The sequence below is a fragment of the Urocampus carinirostris genome, chromosome 15, assembly GCF_059441175.1.
Source record: "Urocampus carinirostris isolate Australia breed hairy pipefish chromosome 15, RoL_Ucar_1.0, whole genome shotgun sequence".
Lineage (NCBI taxonomy): Eukaryota > Metazoa > Chordata > Actinopteri > Syngnathiformes > Syngnathidae > Urocampus > Urocampus carinirostris.
The window spans coordinates 33,917,546-33,937,923 of NC_142363.1; the positions used below are offsets into that span (position 1 = coordinate 33,917,546).

Sequence of the window (20,378 nt, forward strand, 5' to 3'; positions counted from 1 at the left end):
TACGCGAGTGGGTTCTGTTTTCTGTCCTGGTCCTGACACAGCGTTGTAATAACATGATAGTTTAGAAACTGATCTTAAACCCTTTGTGCTAATGAGTGACAAAAAAGTAGTTCTCAGCTTCAAACAGGTTGCTGACTCCTGTTAATCATAGTAAGAGAAAATAACCTGCAAAATTCTTAGCCAATAAGTGAAACCTATTCAAAGAGATATTTGCCCAATCCAAATTTAAATTTAAATCATAAGAACCTCAAGTTTTCTGCAATGGCATCCGCGAGAGTGACCTCAAGGCCTGGTTAATAAGCCCCGCCCCCTTTCCCCCCCTTTTCCCTGCGGTCAATAAATCACAATGTCACCTCTGCTAACCCCCCCACACCATCGCTTACTTTGAGTGTCCTCGGCATTCTTTGCAACTCTACCCCCCCCCCCCCCCCGCTTACCCCACCCCCCGTTCTCGTCCTGACCCATCCGTCCAAACAAACCCGCCTGTCAGCACCGTACCGACAGGTACGACAGGAGTGATTGCCCAACCCCCTGGAAAAAAAGTAACACCCTACCCCCCTCTTTGAGTTTGTGTCTCCAGCGCTCTTTTGCACTTTTCTCCTCGGAGATTATAGTTCAGCTTTTTTTTATTGTTTTGCATGTTTTTATGAAAAGTTTGGGGGATTTTGGATGCAAGTGAGCATCGATTTGTGTTTTTTAAAGGGCGTAGGAAGTACAAATACACCTTTTTTGATGTAGCCTAGCTGTGCATGTATTGTTGAGGCAGAACGGCATAATTCATGTCAGTTCTTACCAAGCGATAGATAGTAAACCATCATAGATAGTAACATTTACACGATAGTAACATATTAACTAAGTGAGTATGAGAGTGTGATTGTGTTATATGGTGCAGAGACTTGGAGCCTAAACGCAGATTTGAGAAGGAAATTTAATGTTTTTGAGATGAAGTGTTTGAGGAGTATGTTCGGAGTGACAAGATTGGATAGATTGAGAAATGAAATTGTGAGGGACAGAACTGGAGTAGTAGTGGAACTGAGCAAGCGTGTGGATAAGAGAGTACTGGGTTTGTTTGGACACATGGAGAGGATGGATGAAATGACATAAAAAATGAAAATGTGTATTTTAAATCGCTTAATGGCTCAAAAAGCCAATTTTGCTTGAAAGTGGAATTTTTTGGCATGTTTTATCACCAGTGTTCATTTTACCTGTGAAAAGTGATGGGTGATGAAGTGATTGAGGAGCATGTTAGGAGTGACAAGATTGGATAGATTGAGAAATGAAATTGTGAGAGACAACTGGAGTAGTCGTGGAACTGAGCAAGCGTGTGGATAAGAGAGTACTGGGTTGGTTTGGACACATGGAGAGGATGGATGATGAGCGAATGTTGAAGAGGATCTACAGAGCAATAGTAAATAGAAGGAGACCAAGAGGAAGGCCGCGATTGACGTGGATAGATGGTGTTATGAGTGCACTGCAGGAAAGAGGTCGAAGTCTAGGGGAAGCTAGAGCTCATGTTGGTGATAGGGATGAGTGGAGAGGTGTTGTGAAAGGATAGTGGGATGTTTGGACGCTCTCTAAGGGATGGGGAGGGCACCTGTATGATGCAGCAGGGGTAAACCAGCGAAAGCAAATATGAATAAAATGACTAAATTTTGTGCAGGCTCATGACCTCAGGCTTGAGTAACGGAACACATGGAACGGCAAAAATGATGTTGGCAAGCTGTTTGGATTTATTTTCATTTTGTTTCTGTCGCATTTGATGTTCGTTTTGCTGGAGATCAAAGAGATCAAAGCCAGGAGAGAAAGCTTACCATGTGTTGTGAGTCATCATTTTATTCATATTTAGTTTAATTAGTTTTTTATTAGCATATTTGGTATTGGAGTCATCCAAAAGTCATTGAAAGTAATCCAGTTAAAGTAACCCTACCCAACCCTGCGAGTCTTTCTTCTCTCTCTTACTATTTCTCTTTTTATATCTTGTTTCTCACATTCTCTCTCTTTTTTCTCTCTCTTCCTCCCTTTTTCTCTCACTCTCTCTCTTTCACTCTCTCCGTCTCTTCTTTTTCTCTTTGTTCCTCTTTCTCTTTCTCTTTTTGTCTTTTACCTTCTTTAGCTCTCTCTTCCTATTTTCCTTTTCTCTCTCTCTCTCTCTCTCTCTCTCTCTCTTGCTTTCCCCTTCTCTCTTTCCCCCTTTTCTTTTCTCTACTTCTCTTTTCTATTTCTCTTTCGATGTCATTCTTTCTAGTTCTTTCTCAGGGTTCGGTAGGGTTACTTTAACTTAATTACTTTAGACTACTTTTGGATTACTCCCATACCAAATATGCTAATAAAAGACAAAAGAAACTAAATAGGAATAAAATGACTCAAATTTGTGCAGGCTTGGGGAGTAACAGAATACATGGAAGGGCAAAAATGATGTTGGCAAGCTGTTTGGATTTATTTTCATTTTGTTTCTGTCGCATTTGATGTTCATTTTGCCGGAGATCAAAGAGATCAAAGCCAGGAGAGAAAGCTTACCACGTGTTGTGAGTCATCATTTTATTCCTATTTAGTTTCTTTTGTCTTTTATTAGCATATTTTGTATCGGAGTTATCCAAAAGTAATTGAAAGTAATCCAGTCCCACAAACACAGTTGCCATGCCGACAGGTACAACAGCTCCGCCTGACGTGAAACGCTACTGCATACGGTTAAAAAAGTAAGACACTTCCCCCTTGACTTTCCGTCTCCGCCGCCCTTCTTCACCCTTCTTCCCGGAGATTATAACCGAGCTGAGAAAATATGTAATTACCGTACGTAGCGCTAAGCTGTTTGAAGTAGGAATGTGTATTTCTTATTGGGGGGGGGCAGGTTTCCTCAAACAGGGACCGAAAGGACGCTATCTTAAGTCTTTGTTACATCCAATTTTCCCCCGGCTTTAATTCGCCCTTACACGGATCATCGTCCGTTCGGGATCTGTCGGTATTATCTAGCATTTGCTAACTTTAATACCTCGCCGCGGGATTAGCCGGCTAGCCATTCTGAATTTTTCAGGGGGGGGAGGTCGACACCTCGGACTATTCATCGGGGTCATCTTCTCGCCTGGCGCAGCTTTCCCTTTCGTTTGCGTTCTTAGTCGTCATTAGATGTATAAATATCAACCAGATTACCTTGTAAGCCGGTGCCCCCGGTCTAGTCCCGCCCCCCTTTCTTGGACCCTATCTCCCGAGACATGAAAAAAGTATTAAAAGACTATTTCTGTGAGCATGCAAAATCCCCTTTAACTTAAAATGAGCAATGGTTCTTTCTGGATTATAATACACACCGATGTGCAAGGTTTTCCATTTATTGACTTATCAAGATCTACGTCGACCAGATGATGAAGGTGCTGTATCTGAGTCAGATCATTAGGCTTCTCCTGTTTCTGGTAAACATGGAAACCAGGTTTATCGGTTTCATATGGGGGAGCAAACCCCTACCCAAAAAGACAGCCTGGTAGACCCAATTGGAATCACAAATTTATTGAGATCTAGAAAGAGGAAGGTCTTCCGTAGCGGGAGATGGCGGTGTCAGGCATGGAAAAACGGGTCTAAAGCAAAAACGGGTCGTATTCCGGGACGGGAGAGCAGACGGGGTCGGGATCAAAACGGGTTGTAACCAGAGACAAACAGGGAGATCAGGAACAGAAAGGTAGAAAACAGGTGCAAAAACGGGACACGCGGGAGTCGGGGTCAAAAAGGCTTGCCTTGTAACAAGTGGATCTTCCGAGCGGGAGATGGCGGTGTCGAGGATGGAAAAAACGGGTCGATAGCCGGGACAGGAGACATATAACGTGGTTGGGATAAAAAACGGGTCGTAAGTCGGGATAGAAGGGCAGACGTGGTCGAAATCAAAACGGGTCGTAGCCGGAGAAAAACGGGGGAGATCAGGAACCGACAGGTGGGAAAAAGAGTGCAAAAACGGGACAGGCGGGAGTCATGGTTAAAAAAGGCTTGCCTTATAACCAGTGGATCTTCCAAAGCCCGAGATGGCGGTGTCAAGGACGGAAAAAACAGGTCGATCGCCGGGACAGGAGAGATAAAAACGATTCTGAATTTTTCAGGGAGGATAGGTCGACACCTCGGACTATTCATCGGGGTCATCTTCTCGCCTGGCGCAGCTTTCCCTTTCGTTTGCGTTCTTAGTCGTCATTAGATGTATAAATATCAACCAGATTACCTTGTAAGCCGGTGCCCCCGGTCTAGTCCCGCCCCCCTTTCTTGGACCCTATCTCCCGAGACATGAAAAAAGTATTAAAAGACTATTTCTGTTAGCATGCAAAATCCCCTTTAACTTAAAATGTCTTTTTCTTGTAGTTGTAGAAGCAAAAATCTTCTTTGGGCGACCTTATCTGCAGCTTTGAAGCCACGGCGAGGTGATTGGCAGGTCAATTTGCGATGCTATCGGCCTTAATGCTGTTCTTTTTGTGCTGGAAGATAAGTCGGCCCTAATATGAAAACTGTCATAATTCGTCCCCCCACCAATCGTCAATCCGGTCACCTGTCATAAAAAAGAGATGTTCTGTCCGCCCTTGTGTGGAGATTATCCCTCAATATCAAGCAGTTAGGATTATTTGATGTTTGATTTTGACGCCCCCCCCCCCCCCCACCCACCACACGCAACCTGACCATCCCTGTCAAAAACCCAGTTCAATCGGCACAGTTGCCTGTGCAAATTAACACGCTCGGTGGTTGAGATTTCCAATTTCAAAGGCAAATTAGCTGTGTGTGTTTTTTTTTTTTTAATTAAGACCGGAGAAGGTGCAAATGCAATCTCTAGGGCAGGGGAATCCGGCCCACGAAGCAATGCTGAGGGAAGCGCAAGGGAAAAACGAGCCGCAGGTTGATGGATCTCCACTTGATGTTGATGCCAAAGCAAGGTGCTTCTCACAAAGACGTTCTTTCTCTTTCTCTCCCTCTTTCTCGATCTTCTTTCTTTCTCTCTCTCCTCTCTCTCTCTCTTTCTTTCTTTATCTCTCTATATGTTTCTCTCTTTCTGTCTCTTTCTCTTTCTCTCTTTCTCTCGCTCTTTCTTGCTCTTTCTCTCGCTCTTTCTCTCTCTTTCTCTTTCTCTCTCTTTCTCTCCTTCTCTCTCTCTCGCTTTCCCCTTCTCTCTTTCAATCTTTCTATTTCTCTTTTTAATCTCTTTTTTTCTCATGTTCTCTCTCTCTCTCTCTCTCTCTCTTTCTCTCCTTGCTTTCCCCTTCTCTCTTCCTCCCATTCTCTCTCTTGCTTTCCCCTTCTCTATTCCTCCCATTCTCTCTTTCACTCTTTCTATTTCTCTTTGGATTTCTTTCTTTCTCTCACGTCTTTTGCTTTCCCCCTCTCACTATTTCTCATTTTATCTCTTTTGTTTCTCACATTCTCTTTTCTCGCTCTCGCTCTCTCTCGCGCTCTCTCTCGCGCTCTCTCTCGCTCTCGCGCTCTCTCATGCTCTCGCGCTCTCTCTCGCGCTCTCTCTCGCTCTCGCGCTCTCTCATGCTCTCGCGCTCTCTCTCTCTCTCTCGCGCGCTCTCGCTCACTATTTCTCATTTTATCTTGGGTTTCTCACATTCTCATTTCGCTCTCTCTCTTTCTCTAATATATTAATCGGGCCCCCGAAAGAATGTTTGTTCTATCAAGTGGCCCCCGAGTTAAAATGAGTCTGACACCCCTGCTCTAAATGGTTCAGGTACAGCTTCAGTTTTTGGGTGCACCTTTTTAGGCTTTCAGGCGGAAATACCGGATACGGTTTTATAGGGTTGAATGATGTATTTTTACACCTCTAGGGGTCGCTATGCAATACACAGAAGAATCGCCTTAACACACTCTTTGCAAATCGGTCGTTTGAAACGGAGCCCTAATTGCAAAACGGGTGGCCCCCTCGCCTGGAAATTCCCCCATTTTGACGACGGAGACAACGGGGACTCTTCTCCGGCGTCCTCAGCGGGGGCCCGAGACGAGTCAAGAATAACGAGGCGACTTTAATCACCAGAAAAAAAAGGAGGGGGGTGGGGGGGTGTTCTAATTAAGCCACAACAGAGGAAGAAAAGAAATCACGGGATTCGGCGTGTCCGTCGGAACTGACGGCGAGGCCTAACAACACTTGACAGGAAGTGACAACAAAGGCGCTCGCTTTCGTCTCGTAAGACAGACAACAAAACCGTAGATGTTTTCCGAGCGCCCAGGTTTAAATTGACGACGTTCCTTTGGAGAAATTCTCGTCCAGGAAAAACAAAAGAAAAAAATCGTACATCTCCACGATGAACCCGTGACATGTTTCGCTTTCCCGCTGACGGAGCGGAGATAAAAAGGTGTGCGTCAAAATCTGAAGGGAACAAAATGGAATAACAAACCAGAACGCAATTGGAAGTATAAGAAAGTTGGCAAAACTGTTCTTTCTGGATTATAATACATTTATAAGGCACATGACTTATCAAGAACAACGGGGACCAGATGATGAAGGTGCTGTATCTGAGTGAGATCATTATGCTTCTCCTGCTTCTGGTAAACATGGAAACCAGGTTTATCTGTTTCAGATGGGGAAGCAAACCCCTACCCAAAAAGACAGCCTGGTAGACCCAATCGCGTAACGTTTCTCACAAATTTATTGCGATATAGAAAGAGGAAGGTCTTCCATAGCGGGAGATGGCAGTGTCAGGGACGTAAAAACGGGTCGAAAGCAAAAACGTGGTCGGGATCAGAAATGGGTCGTATTTCGGGACGGGAGAGCAGACGTGGTCGGGATCAAAACGGGTCGTAGCCGGAGACAAACGGGGAGAGCAGGTACGGACTGGTGGAAAAACGGGACAGGCGGGAGTCATGGTTAAAAAAGGCTTGCCTTACAACAAGTGGATCTTCCGGAGCAGGAGATGGCGGTGTCAAGGATGGAAAAAACAGGTCGATAGCCGGGACAGGAAAGATAAAACGTGGTTGGGATCAAAAACGGGTCGATAGCCGGGACAGGAAAGATAAAACGTGCTTGAGATCAAAATGGGTCGTAAGCCGGGATGGAAGGGCAAACGTGGTCGGGATCAAAACGGGTTGTAGCCGGAGACAAACTGGTAGATCAGGAACACACTGGTGGAAAACAGGTGCAAAAACGGGACAGGCGGGAGTCATGGTTAAAAAAGGCTTGCCTTATAACAAGTGGATCTCCCGGAGCGGGAGATGGCAGTGTCAAAGACAAAAAAGACAGGTCGATAGCCGGGACAGGAGACATATAACGTGGCTGGGATAAAAAAACTGGTTGTAAGCCGTGACGGAAGGGAAAACGTGGTCGGGGTCAAAAACAGGACGAAGCCGGAGACAAACGGGCAGCTCAGGAACGGAAGGGTGGAAAAACGGGACAGGCGGGAGTCAGGGTCAAAAGGCTGGCCTTAAAACAAGTGGATCTTCCGGAGCGGGAGTTGGCTGTATCAAGGATGGAAAAAACAGGTCGAGAGCTGGGACAGGAGAGATAAAACGTGGTTGGGATCGAAAACGGGTCGTAAGCCGGGACGGAAGAGCAAACGTGGTCGGGGTCAAAAACAGGACAAAGCCGTAGGCAAACGTGGAGCTCGGGAACGGACGGGTGGAAAAACGGGTGCAAAAAGTGGGACAGACAGGAGTCAGAGTCCAAATGCTTGCCTTGTAGAAACAGAGGTTTGCAGACGGACTGACAAAAGGAGAGTAACAGGACTAGGCTTGAAAAGGGACAGGGAGCCAATCAGATAGCCCGCAGCGGCTGGCGCCAAATCAGCGGGCGGTGTTCCAAATTGGTAATCATGACAGCCCAAGACACACCACAGGGAGTGGCTCCCCTAAGATTATGAAGACCGTGAAAGTTGAATCCAAAACAGCATCAGAACATTAAAAAAAAGTATTTTATAGAACATAAATCACTAAAAAAAAAGATTCATTATTAAAAGGTTTCATTATGATTATGCATTTCCATATTTAACTAAGTACATTTTTATTATCGATTTTTAAGTATCCTACAATATAAAACAAAACAATATTTTTGACAATTTTCCAGTTATCGCATTTTACAAAATATAAAGAGCATCTGATTATGATGTGCACCTTTAAAAATAGTCCATTGTGCTATATTCCCATATATAAGACGAACCTGACTATTAGGCGCATGAAATTAAAAAATGTTCCAATTTAAAAAAAAAAAAAAAATCTTACATTGCACATTGTCACGGTTACCATGGCGCCCAATTGGCCCCGCTGTTGTGGCGCCAGCTACAACTTGTTAAAAAATTGGCTCCCTGTCAGTATTTAAACTCTGTCCTGTCCGTCCCCTTTGGTCGGTCCGTCTGCGAATCTTTGTTTTTACACGGCAAGTCCTTTTTCGCCTGTCCCGTTTTTGTCTCCTGCTACAATCTGTCTCGACCACGTCTGCGTTCCCTTCCCGAATTACGATCTGTCCTAATCTTGACCACGTCTGTTGTCTCGTCCCGAATAACGATCCCTTTTTGATCTCGACCACGTCTACTCCCCTCTCCTGGCTTACTACTCGTTTCCGACCCCGACCACGTTTTTGCTCTCCTGTCCCGGCTACCGACCCGTTTTCCGTTCCCGACATTGCCATCGCTCGACATGGAAAAACCACTTCCGCGTTCAGAGCGGCCTGCTTCTCGCGACCAGTGATCACCGGATCGTGGGTGCAACCTTTTCTCTCAGTGGGTCCCGTCTCCGTTCTGGTCCTGACACTCTGGGGTTGATGGTTATGTTTGTGGTGGTGCTTTGGGAATTGATGGTAAATACTTTTGTTTTTTTCCTGTGTATTTATATCCTTGGAAAATTAGCACCTGAATCTGTGATTTATATTTATATTTTATATACATATCATATTTGTATATCATACCTGTCGGGCTCCAGGGCTCCATGGCCTTACAAACTGTGGTATTTTCCTTTATAAAATACAAAATAATCTTACACCATATTTTTTTTCAAACGTGTTTATTTATGTAGTTTAATACGTTATATTTTACATGTGTTTCCTTATATCATATATATTGTTCATTAACATTTTGTTGTGAGATACTGAGTTGCTCAACGTGCATGGTTTATTATAAAAAAAGTTCAAAAATGAAGTCGCTTGGACGTTCACTGCAGAAAATTATGAATTCATTTTCTGCATTCAATTATTGTTAATATACTGATTAAAGGGATAACCACAAACCTGTCTTTTTTCATTTTCTCCTTTTATACTTCCTTTTTTTCTTAACTTCTTTATACAACATCATCATTAGTAACATAATGCATTAAAGCAACTCTTTAATGAGTTGAACCGAAAAAGCCGGTTCTCTAAAAAGAGACGGACTTCCTTTCACTACACAACTACCACATGGAATCTGATGTTGAATGATGCATGACGGGAAATCCCCAAGCGGCAGTCGCATGCGCACAGTAGCATCAAACCGCTCGCTTCGTTTGCGACGAAAAAAAACGATACCGAGATAGAGGCTACCGCGGCGAACTGGTTTGACTCGATTGATTTGCCGTTTGGTGATAGTCGGTGTATACTGGATGGTACCCATCATAGACAAATTTGCGTTTTTCCGTACAGATTTTCTTGTACGTCGTACACCTCTTAAAATGCATAATAAACGTTCTTTGTATGGCAAAAACGTACAGCTAGACAGGTATGATATATATTTATATTATATGTATCTGCCTAATCTGTCTGGCAACCTGGCTGGCAAATAAAGTGGTTGTCTCATTATTTTATGTAGTAGTTAAACATCGAAATTAGATTAGATATTGTCATTAAGGAAAAAAGGAAACAAAAAAATAGTAAAAATGTGTGAAGAATCCAGCCGCCTAATCTGCCCGGCAACCCGTCTGGCATTTATAAAAAGGGTTATCTCGGCGTCCTTTCGTCTCCGTGTCCGCACTCGGGTTGCCTTTAATCACGATGGGAAAGGACCGTTTTTCCGCTAGCATAATCAGAGAGGGGGGGCGACAAGGGGGATATTTTCTGGTCATACGTATTAATCCCACCCGGCTATGTCTGCGGCCTTATCAGCTCCCCAAAGCCCGCCTCTCGTGGGATGTGAGCAGGGGGCTCGGGCGCCCTCTAATCCGCCCTGAGAAATTGTTAACAGCGTGTAAACGCGTCCGGGGATGATAGATGGCGCCGTGTCGAACATACGTGTCATTGTGGAGCCTTTTTTGCATGCGGGTTGCCAGATTATGCATGAAAGATGCTATTGATTGACGGGGATAAGAAACGGACAATATCGTTTTAGATGCAAATGCTCGCTCGGCAAATCTTTCCGATACGGACGAGCGACGCCACTTATCTCCGCCGGCCACGTTCCTATAATGGAATGTAGGTGATGAAGAGTTCGGATTACTGCGGGGGAAAAAAAACGAGATATTATTGTAATCGGATGTGACGGTGATGAAGACTTTGGAAATAGTTATATTATTGTAAAAAAACGTATTGGAAAAAAACGGGGCAGTAGCCGGGAGAGAAGAGCAAAAACGTGGTCGGGGTCGGAAACAAGTCAAAAGCCGGGAGAGGGGAGTAGACGTGGTCGAGATAAAAAACGGATCGTTATTCGGAAAGGGAGAACAGACGTGGTCGAGATCAAAACAGGTCATAATTTGGGACAGGAGAGCAAATTCAAAAACAAATATTTTAAAAGTGCGCCTTTTAAAAATGAGTCAGTAGTCGGGAGAGAAGAGCAAAAACGTGGTCGGGGTTGGATACAAGTCGAAAGCCGGGAGAGGGGAATAGACGTGGTCGAGATCAAAAACAGATCGTAGCGGGAGACAAACAGGAGCAAAAAACGGGACTGGTGAAAAAGGGCTTGCCGTATAAAAGATTCCCAGACGGACCGACCAAAGGGGACTGACAGGATAGAGTTTAAATACTGACAGGGAGCCAATACGTCAACAAGCTGCAGCTGGTGCTACACAACCGGGGCCAATTGGGCGCCATGGCAACCATGACAGTGACAGTGAGGAAGAGTTCGGATTACAGCATTCAAAAAACGTAAATATTACTGTCATCGTACATGACGTTGCGAAAAAGTACAGATAACTACGTTAAAAAATGTATTTTTGTAATCGTGCGTGACTGTGAGGAAAAGTTGGAATTACTGTGTGGAAAAAAAATATTGTTATACATGAAAGTTAAGAACAGATTACTATGTTAATATTGTAATCGTGGATGATGGTGAGTAGAAGTTAAGATAAAACATTCAAAAAAACTATTTATTACTCTCATTGTACATGACGTTGAGAAGTTCAGATAACTCCGTAATTGTACGTGACTGTGAGGAAGAGTTCAGATTACGAAGTTAAAAATGTGTATATTATTGCAAAAAACATTAAGGTAAGATTTAGATAACTGCGTAAAAAATATACATATTATGTTACGGTTGCCATGGCGGCCAATGGGCCCCGCCCGTGTGGCGCCAGCTGCAGCTCATTGACAGATTGGCTTTCTGTCTATTTAAGCTCAGTGCTCTCATTTTTCCTTTGTCAGTCCGTCACGAACCTCTGCCCCGTAAGACGTGGGTTTTGACTCTGTCCTGTTTCCTGTCGGTATTCCCTGGCCAGTATTGTTCCCGTTGTCCTGTTTAATATCAGTTTTTAGTCTCGTTTCCATCTATTTTTGTCCTGTTTTTTATTTCCTCCAGTTTTCGTTCCCGTCTAGTTTCTCCTGTTATTTTCGATATCCTGATTCGTTATCTATCCTATTCGACCCGTCCTGTCCGGTATCGACCCCATCTGTCCGATATCAACTCGGGCAATTGGAATGGATCTCTGGCTTCCTGTCTTTCCACGCCAGACCGCTGCCTAACGTGCATGACTCCCCAAGGCTTGTGTGAGATCGTCACACGATTGGGTCCTGATCCTGTTCCGGTTCTTGACATATTATTGTAAATAAGAGTTCCGATTACTATGTTAATATTGTCATCGTAGGTGACGTTGGAGAAGAGTTTGGATTACATTGTTCAAGAAACGTAGATAATATTATGGTAGTTTCGGGCAGCACTAGCTCAGGAGGTAGAGCGCTCGTCTTGGTCGCAGGTTCGATTCCTGGCTCCTCTGTGTTATATGTCGAAGTGTCCTTGGGCAAGACACTGAATCCCTAATGCCTCCAATAGCAGGTAGTCGCCTTCCATGGTCGACGTCATATAAAATGCTGGTCCTCAATTGGTTTGCATCATGCCATCATGTAGATGCTGATATGCTATTTGCTGAATTCCCTCCCACAATGACTTTCTGTCTCTTCACCCAGTTTAGAAAACATTATCACTTTGCTAAGACTGTATCCCAAATGCCCCCGATAGCAGTTGCCTTGCATGGCTGATGCTGCTATCGGTGAGTTAGTGTGTAAAAGGAAAAAGTGTGAAACACATTGTAAAGCGCTTTGGGAGATAAAGCGCCAAATAAATGCAGAGCATTTACCATTTAGATTCAGATTCAGATTCAGATTCAGATCTACTTTATTGTCATTCTAGTACACGTGTATACAGAACGAAATGTCGATGGATCTGACTCCCACAGTTTCCCTCAGTGTCCTTCAGTGTACTTTTGGAGGCCGACTCCCTATTGGTGTGTGAGTGTGTGTGTGAATGGGTAAGTGTGAAGCACATTGTAAAGCGCTTTGGGAGGTCTTCATTGACTTGAAAAGCTCTATATAAATCAGACCATTTACATTTATTTACATTTAATGTGAGGAGAAAATTTAACTACATTAAAACGCATATTCCTTTATATATATATATATATATATATATATATATATATATATATACAAGCCAGGTTGCCGGGCAGATTAGATGGCAGAAAAATAGCATGCCAATTTTGGAAGGATAGTCAAAAACATGTTTTTCAAATTTTTCCTTCAATATTTTTTTTTTCATAAATCACAGGAAAAAAAACACTTTCAGTTGCCGGGCAGATTAGGTCACAAGTAAATAAAAAGCTAATTTTGGAAATACAGTTTTTCCCTCAAAACTTTGCCTTTCCTTGTAGTTTTTGACACAAATACAAAGAATAAGATTTTTTTTTATGTGAGCTGGGTTGCCGGGCAGATTAGGTGGTGGGTTAATTGGGAAGGATCATCAATATTTTTTTTTTCCATTTTTTTCTTAAGTCTAGAAAAAATAACCCAATCCAAGAAGTTCAATGAGTTTTAGCTCACATTAAATTTCTTACCTCATCGAGGGGTGGTGGGGTGGTTGATGACTTAATTAAATCCCTCAAAAAAAAACATCTCGTTATGGAAAGAAATTCCTTTTTTTGGGGCGGGATCTTAATTAATTAAATGGCGCTAATGACCTATTAATGGCGTCGCGGCGAGAATTCAAACCAGGCGCCTTAATTAAATATTATCGCCATGTTTAATCGTTGGGTTTTAATTAATCTCCGGAAATTTTCCTGGGAATCAATTTGAGCGAAACAAAAACGCGAACCAACTGCAATGGATTGGAAAATATAAGGACTTTATTTCTTTTTGGGTTATTTTCTGGGTCAAAAAGTAACCCAAATTGGTTTAAAATGGGCTGGAAATACTACTCAATTGAATTTTATTTTTTGGGGTCAATTAACTCTATTTAGGTTTTTTTCTGCAATATTTGGTCACATTGGTGAAAAAAGAACCCAAATTTGGTCTAAATGGGACCAAACCACAACTGGATCAATTTCATCCAGAAATTTAGGGTTAAACAAAATACAAGTTTTTCTGTTTTTGTTTTGTTTTCTTCTCAAAAATGGCCAAACGTGGTTATTTCCGATCGCATTTATTCTTTGGGGTCATTTGTTGAGAATAACCGATCACTGACATACTTTGGACATTCTTGCAGTAGCGGTTCTTTCCAATTTTGACCAAGTTTGGGTTATTTTTTGACATATGTGACCTATTTTTCGAGTGTGGTCAAATATTGCAATAAATAAATGAATAAATAGATAAATAAAAGGTGTTCCCATAATCCAAAAATGTAAGATTCAATTCATCAAGTAGCTGTTCAGCCCCATTTTTACCCATTTTGGGTTACCTAATAAATCATGTAACCTATTTTTTTTTCAAATGTGGTCAAACATTGCAATAAATAAATCAAATAAATGAATAAAGTGTTGCGTCAATCCAAAAATGTAGGATTTAATTGATCAAGTAGCCTTTCGACCCAATTTGGGTTACCTAATGAACAATGTCACCTATTTTTTAAGTGTGGTCAAATGTTGCAATAAATAAATAAAAAAAAAAGTGTTCCGTCAATCCAAAAATGTAGGATTTAATTGATCAAGTAGCCTTTCGACCCAATTTTTACCCAATTTGGGTTACCTAATGAACAATGTTACCTATTAATCCAGTGTGGTCAAATGTTGCAATAACTCAATAAATAGATGAATAAAACGTGTTGCCTTAAACCAAAAATATAATATTAAATTGATCAAGTAGGTGTCCGGCCCCATTTTTACCCATTTTGGGTTACCTAATCATGTAACCTGATTTTTTTTCCAAGTGTGGTCAAATGTTGCAATAAATCAAATAAATTTCTTCATTTATTTATTTATTTAGGTTGTTGCGTCAAACCAAAAATGTCAGATTTAATTGATAAAGTAGCCTCTCTGCCCCATTTTTACCCATTTTGGGTTACTTAATAAATCACATAACTTACTTTTCGAGTGTGGTCAAATGTTGCAACAATTAAATCAAATAAATAATAAGTCTTCCGTCAATCCAAAAATGTAGAATTTAATTGATCAATTAGCCTTTCGGACCCATTGTTACCAAAATTGGGTTACTTAATGAACATTGTAACCTATTTTTCAAGTGTGGTCAAATGATGCAATAAATAAAGTGTTGCGTCAAACAAAAAAATGTAGGATTTAATTGATCAAGTAGCTGTCCGGCCCCATTTTTACCCATTTTGGGTTACCTAATAAATCTTGTAACCTATTTTTCGTGTGTGGTCAAATGTTGCAATAAATAAATCAAATGAATAAATAAATAAGGTGTTGCGTCAATCCAAAAATGTAGGATTTAATTAATCAAGTAGCTGTTCTCTCCCGTTTTTACCCATTTTGGGTTGGCTAATAAATCACGTAACCTATTTTTCGAGTGTGGTCAAACGTTGCAATAAATAAATCAAATAAAAAGTGTTCCGTCAATCCAAAAATGTAGGATTTAATTGATCAAGTAGCCTTTCGACCCAATTTTTACCCAATTTGGGTTACCTAATGAACAATGTCACCTATTTTTTAAGTGTGGTCAAATGTTGCAATAACTCAATAAATAGATGAATAAAACGTGTTGCCTTAATCCAAAAATGTAATATTTAATTCATCAAGTAGCTGTTCGGTCCCATTTTTACCCAATTTGGGTTACCGAGTGAACAATGCAACCTATTTTTCAAGTGCGGTCAAATGTTGCAATAAATATATAAATAAGACGTGTTGCCTTAATCCATAAACGTAAGATTATATTGATCAAAATCTATTCGGTCCCATTTTTACTCATTTTGGGCTACCTAATAAATCATGTAACCTATTTTTCAAGTGTGGTCAAATGTTGCAATAAAGGAATCAAATAAAAAGTGTTCCGTCAATCCAAAAATGTAGGATTTAATTGTTCAAGTAGCCTTTCGACCCAATTTTTACCCATTTTGGGTTACCTAATGAACAATGTAACCTATTTTTCAAGTGTGGTCAAATGTTGCAATAAATAAATCAAATACATAAATGAATAAGTGTTGCGTCAATCCAAAAATGGTGGATTTAATTGATCAAGTAGCCTTTCGGACCCATTTTTACCCAATTTGGGTTACCTAATGAACAATGTAACCGATTTTTTGAGTGTGACCCAATGTTGCAAAATAAAAACCCCAAAACAAAAAAAGGGTTGCTTTAACCAAAAATAAAAAAACAATTAAAATGATCCAGTGGTATTTGGTCCCATTGTGACCAATCCTGGGTTACTTTTTTCACCTCTGTGACTTTCGTTCTCCATTCTGCCTCTTTTCTGCCCACGCCCCTTCTCACGTCTACAATCCAAACTATAATATCTCATTCAACATCATCCAAATGTGCTAGGATCAAAGGTCTGTGGCAGGGTGGGGGGCAGAGAGCAGATGGTTGGGGAAGGGGGCAAAAACCCTTCAGGTTTTAACACCTCCTCTCCCTTGGGTGCCCACCCGGGAGTTGGTTAGGGGGTGATCCGGTTAAAAGGACCTTACCTAAGATGGGGGAGCACGCTCCGGGGGGCTTCCAGGCGGACACCCCATGCTTGGCTCACAGATGGCGACAACCACAGGGGGCGCCCAAGACGATAAACCGGGGTTCAGAAACACGCGGCTCTTTTGCGCCGCCCTAGTGGTTCCCTGGAGATTTTTCGGTAACATCAAGATGGAAAAAGATAAGGGATGGAAATATTGTCATGGTTACCGATATGCTTCACCTGTGCCCGCTCCTTTGGCGCCAACTGCCTCAGACTCTGATTGGCTCCCTGTCTCTATTTAAACCCATTCCTATCTGTCCCCTTTTGTCAGTCCGTCTGCGAACCTCAGTTTACTCTAGGCAAGCTTTTCGACCCTGTTTTGCTCCTGTCTGTTTCCCGGCTTCGACCCGTTTTTTTTTATCTTGATCACGTCTACTCTCCTCTCCTGGCTTTCGACACGTTGCTGATCCCGACCAGCCGCAGCTTGTGGACAGATTGGTTCCCTGTCAGTATTTAAACTCTGTCCTGTCAGTCGCTTTTTGGTCAGTCTGTCTGCGAATCTCTGTTTTTACACGGCAAGCCCTTTTTCGCCTGTCCCGATTTTTGCTCCTGTTTGTCTCCCCCTATGATCCGTTTTGATCTCGACCACGTCTCTTCTCCTGTCCCGAATGACGATCCGTTTTTGATCTCGACCACCTCTACTCAACTCTCCTGGCTTTTGACTTGTTTGCGATCCCGACCACGTTCTGCTCTCCTTTCCCGGCTACTGACCCGTTTTCCATTTCCGACACCGCCATCGCTCGCCACAGAAGTCCCACTTCCGCGTTCCAAGCGACCTGCTTCCCGCGACCAGCGATCACCGGATCGTGGGTGCAATCCTTTCCTTTCTTCCCAATAAAACTGAGAGAAACGTTACGCAAGTGGGTCCTGTCTCCGTTCTGGTCCTTACAAATATATACATATTGTGGATATTATTAACCATTGTGACACATTTTTATTGTTTTCCAATGCTTTAACAATATTCAGAAGAAACTAAACATTTTTTTATGTATGATTTCCGTTTTTTCTTTTCATTTAAAATTAGCTTTATGAAAGACCAAATTTTTTTGCAGCTTCACACATATTTTTTTCTGTTTTTGGTTATGTTGCGTGCCCAAAACTTATAAATTTCCAACTTGTGAGTCTGCAGAGTTACATCCTTAAAATGCCTGTCTGCTATTGGTCGACGTCATATAAAGTGCTGGTCTTCTATTGGTTTGCGTCATGTCATCATGTAGATGCTGCTATGCTATTTGCTGAATTCCCTCCCACAATGACTTTGTCTCTTCACCCAGTTTGGAAAACACTATCACTTTGCTAAGACTTGCAATGATGCTAAAGAAGTAAAAACATGATAACCATGGAAATGAAGCTTGATCATAAAGACATATATAGATAAAAGGCACACGGATCGTTATACGTGCTAAAATGTAGCCGCAATAGATCAAATATCTGGAGAATTATTAGGAAAAAGGAGGTGATTAAATCAACTATATTTAATTCACAACTTATATCACATAACCATATATACTATTTTGTTAACAATGTGGAATATGTACATAACATTATAATCTTTTTACGTGGAGTAGTCAAGTTAATCACAAAGAGTCTCAAAGGGCTGCACAGACCACATCTTATTGCAAACCACAGACTATTGTGACACCATCCCCTGATCTATCACTTACATGAGGGCAAGGAAAAACTCAAAAACCCCAAGTCAAGTTCTGTTTATTTATGACGCCCATAATCACAAGGAGTCTTAAAGGGCTGCACAGACCACAGACTATTGTAAACCACAGACTATTATGACACCATCCCCTGATCTAAAACCAACATGAGGGCAAGGGAAAACTAAAAAACCTCAAGACAAGTCATGTTTATTTCTGATGCCCTTAATCACAAAGAGTCTCAAAGGGCTGCACAGACCATATCTTATTGCAAACCACACACTATTATTACACTATCCTCTGATCTAAAACCTACATGAGGCCAAGGAAAAACTCAAAAACCTCAACATGAGGAAAATGAAGAAACCTTGAGAAGGGACCACACATGAGGTCATCCCCCTTACAGGATGACCAGGCCACAATGGATGTTGCAATAATAAATAATACACAAACAAGAGAACGGTAATAAATAGAAAATTAGCCGCCATCATCATGTGACAAAAATACTTGAAGTACAGTCGCCTATGGCTACTTGACCAGTTGTCTCAGGTTGTGAGAGTACTAAGGGTTCGGATTGCATTAGCTTACCATAGGTTTTTGTTCCCTGCCATATGACAATTTCCCTTTCCGATCTTATACTCCGATCACAGTAATTCCGTATTCCGGGGTCTCCTGTAATTACGTTCAAGTTTGATTTCTAGAATTTGGAAGATTTACATTCAGATTTCGCCAAGGGGTCTACAGTCACGTAAAGAAGACCCTAGGGCGCCAATCGTGAGCTGTCTTGACAGTTTCCCGTTTCCCCGCTCAGCACTTTTCCGACCCTCCGGCAGGATTTGGCGATCCCGCACACGTTCCGTATCGTCAGGAAACGAGTCGGAAACGCTGGACGGTAGCAGATTCTGATTGTGACACCCGGGGAGAGTTAATTTAACACTAGGGGTGAGGGGTACCTGGGCCCTGAGGGTCATCTTGGTAGATAATGTGTAAGAGAAGAAAATTGCATCGTGGGGCGATTTCCGTCGCTTGATCGCGTTGCTCGGCCAGGCTGAAGCGGCCAAGCGCGTCGGCGAGTTCTCATTAGGCTCGGCTTTAATTTTTCAGGATGCGCCGCTGCCCTTTAAACGGCCCTTTCGAATTCTAAGTGTCGGTAATTGGACTAAGGCGCGCTGATCTTGGAAGCACCCTTGGTATGTTTTTTTATCGAATTATTATTTATAAAGTCCTGAAAACACAGGGGCTACTTTAACTATCCATCCCTCCATTATCTGCACCTTTTATCCCCAGTAGGGTCGCGGGGTCCTGGAGCCCATCTCTGCTGTCTTCGGGCAGTGGGCTGGGGACACTCTGAACGGGTTGCCAGCACACAGGGACAGACAACTCACCCGTTTATTCACACCTAGAGACAATTTGGACCGGCCAATTAATCTGACATGCATGTTTTTGTGAATGTGGGAGGAAACCCACGCAAGCACGGGGAGAACATGCAAACTCCACACAGGGGGTTCGATCTCATGACCTCAGAACTGTGCCACACATGCGCTAACCACTGCACCGCCGTGCTGCCCCTACTTTAACTAAAACCACCCAAATGTTTACAGGTCTTTCTATTTATAGCATTCAAACAATGATATAAGGGGAGGAATGAGTAACACATTTTCATCTGACGTTACACAGAGGAAAAAAATTGTATTTTCTTTAATTTACTCCAACCCAAATGTTTAAATGTTTCCCTATTTTGATACTGAAAGCATGGAAACAGTGACATTAGGGGTATATGTACTGAAGTTATATACTATTTTATACACTGTTTTATCTTACATGAGGTCAAATATACTTGTTCTAAAATCTGACTTCAGTGTTTGAGGGCAAACTCTGAGAGAAGGCTGTCGTAAAAACGCCTGTGTTTTGGAATGTGTCTTTGGTTTCTGTTTGTGTAGATAACAATGACTTATCGCCTCACCTGGGAGCAAGGGCAATGCCCTCTTAGTCAAAATAACACCGATGAAAATCAGTGTTTACTTGGTTTATACATTTTTGATCTCGCCTGTTCAGGCATCGTTGAACCAACGAGTGCTACTCCACCAAATAACTTTGTTTTTCGAATGAGCAAAATTATTGATGACTTTTGTCCCTTTTTATTTTTTTTCCAATCTTTGTAGACGTGGAAACGCCCGCCTCCGTTTGAAGTCCCCCACTCGGGTCCCGGCAAGACTCAACGCCGTCAAGGTGAGTTTTCCGTACGGGTCTTGAAAGGCTTTTCCCTTGAAGTGACTCGGGTGTCAGCTCCCGTGACGCCTCGTCTCGGCGATTGTCGAGATGTGAGGACCGAGCGTCTCCTCAGCCGTCACAATATTGATACTGTACGATGGCTTGACGAAACCACGGACCGAAAACCCTACCCCGCCTTACCCCTTCCGAACCCTTCCGACCCCCTCTCCCAACCCCTTCCCCCATCCCCTACCGTTCGTTTCTAATCCGCCCTGACAGACCGCCTCGACGGTTGA

The 20,378-nt window shown here is 42.4% G+C and overlaps 1 long non-coding RNA gene across 1 annotated transcript in view; it reads left to right on the forward strand.

Annotated features, from left to right (window-relative positions):
• Window positions 1-20,101, forward strand: part of LOC148352214 (uncharacterized) — a 63,624-nt gene extending 43,523 nt beyond the window's left edge. Inside the window, exon 4 of the long non-coding RNA XR_015852845.1 lies at window positions 20,034-20,101. This is a non-coding gene — a long non-coding RNA (uncharacterized LOC148352214). The remainder of the gene's footprint in view (window positions 1-20,033) is intronic.
• Window positions 20,102-20,378: the final 277 nt, after the last annotated feature.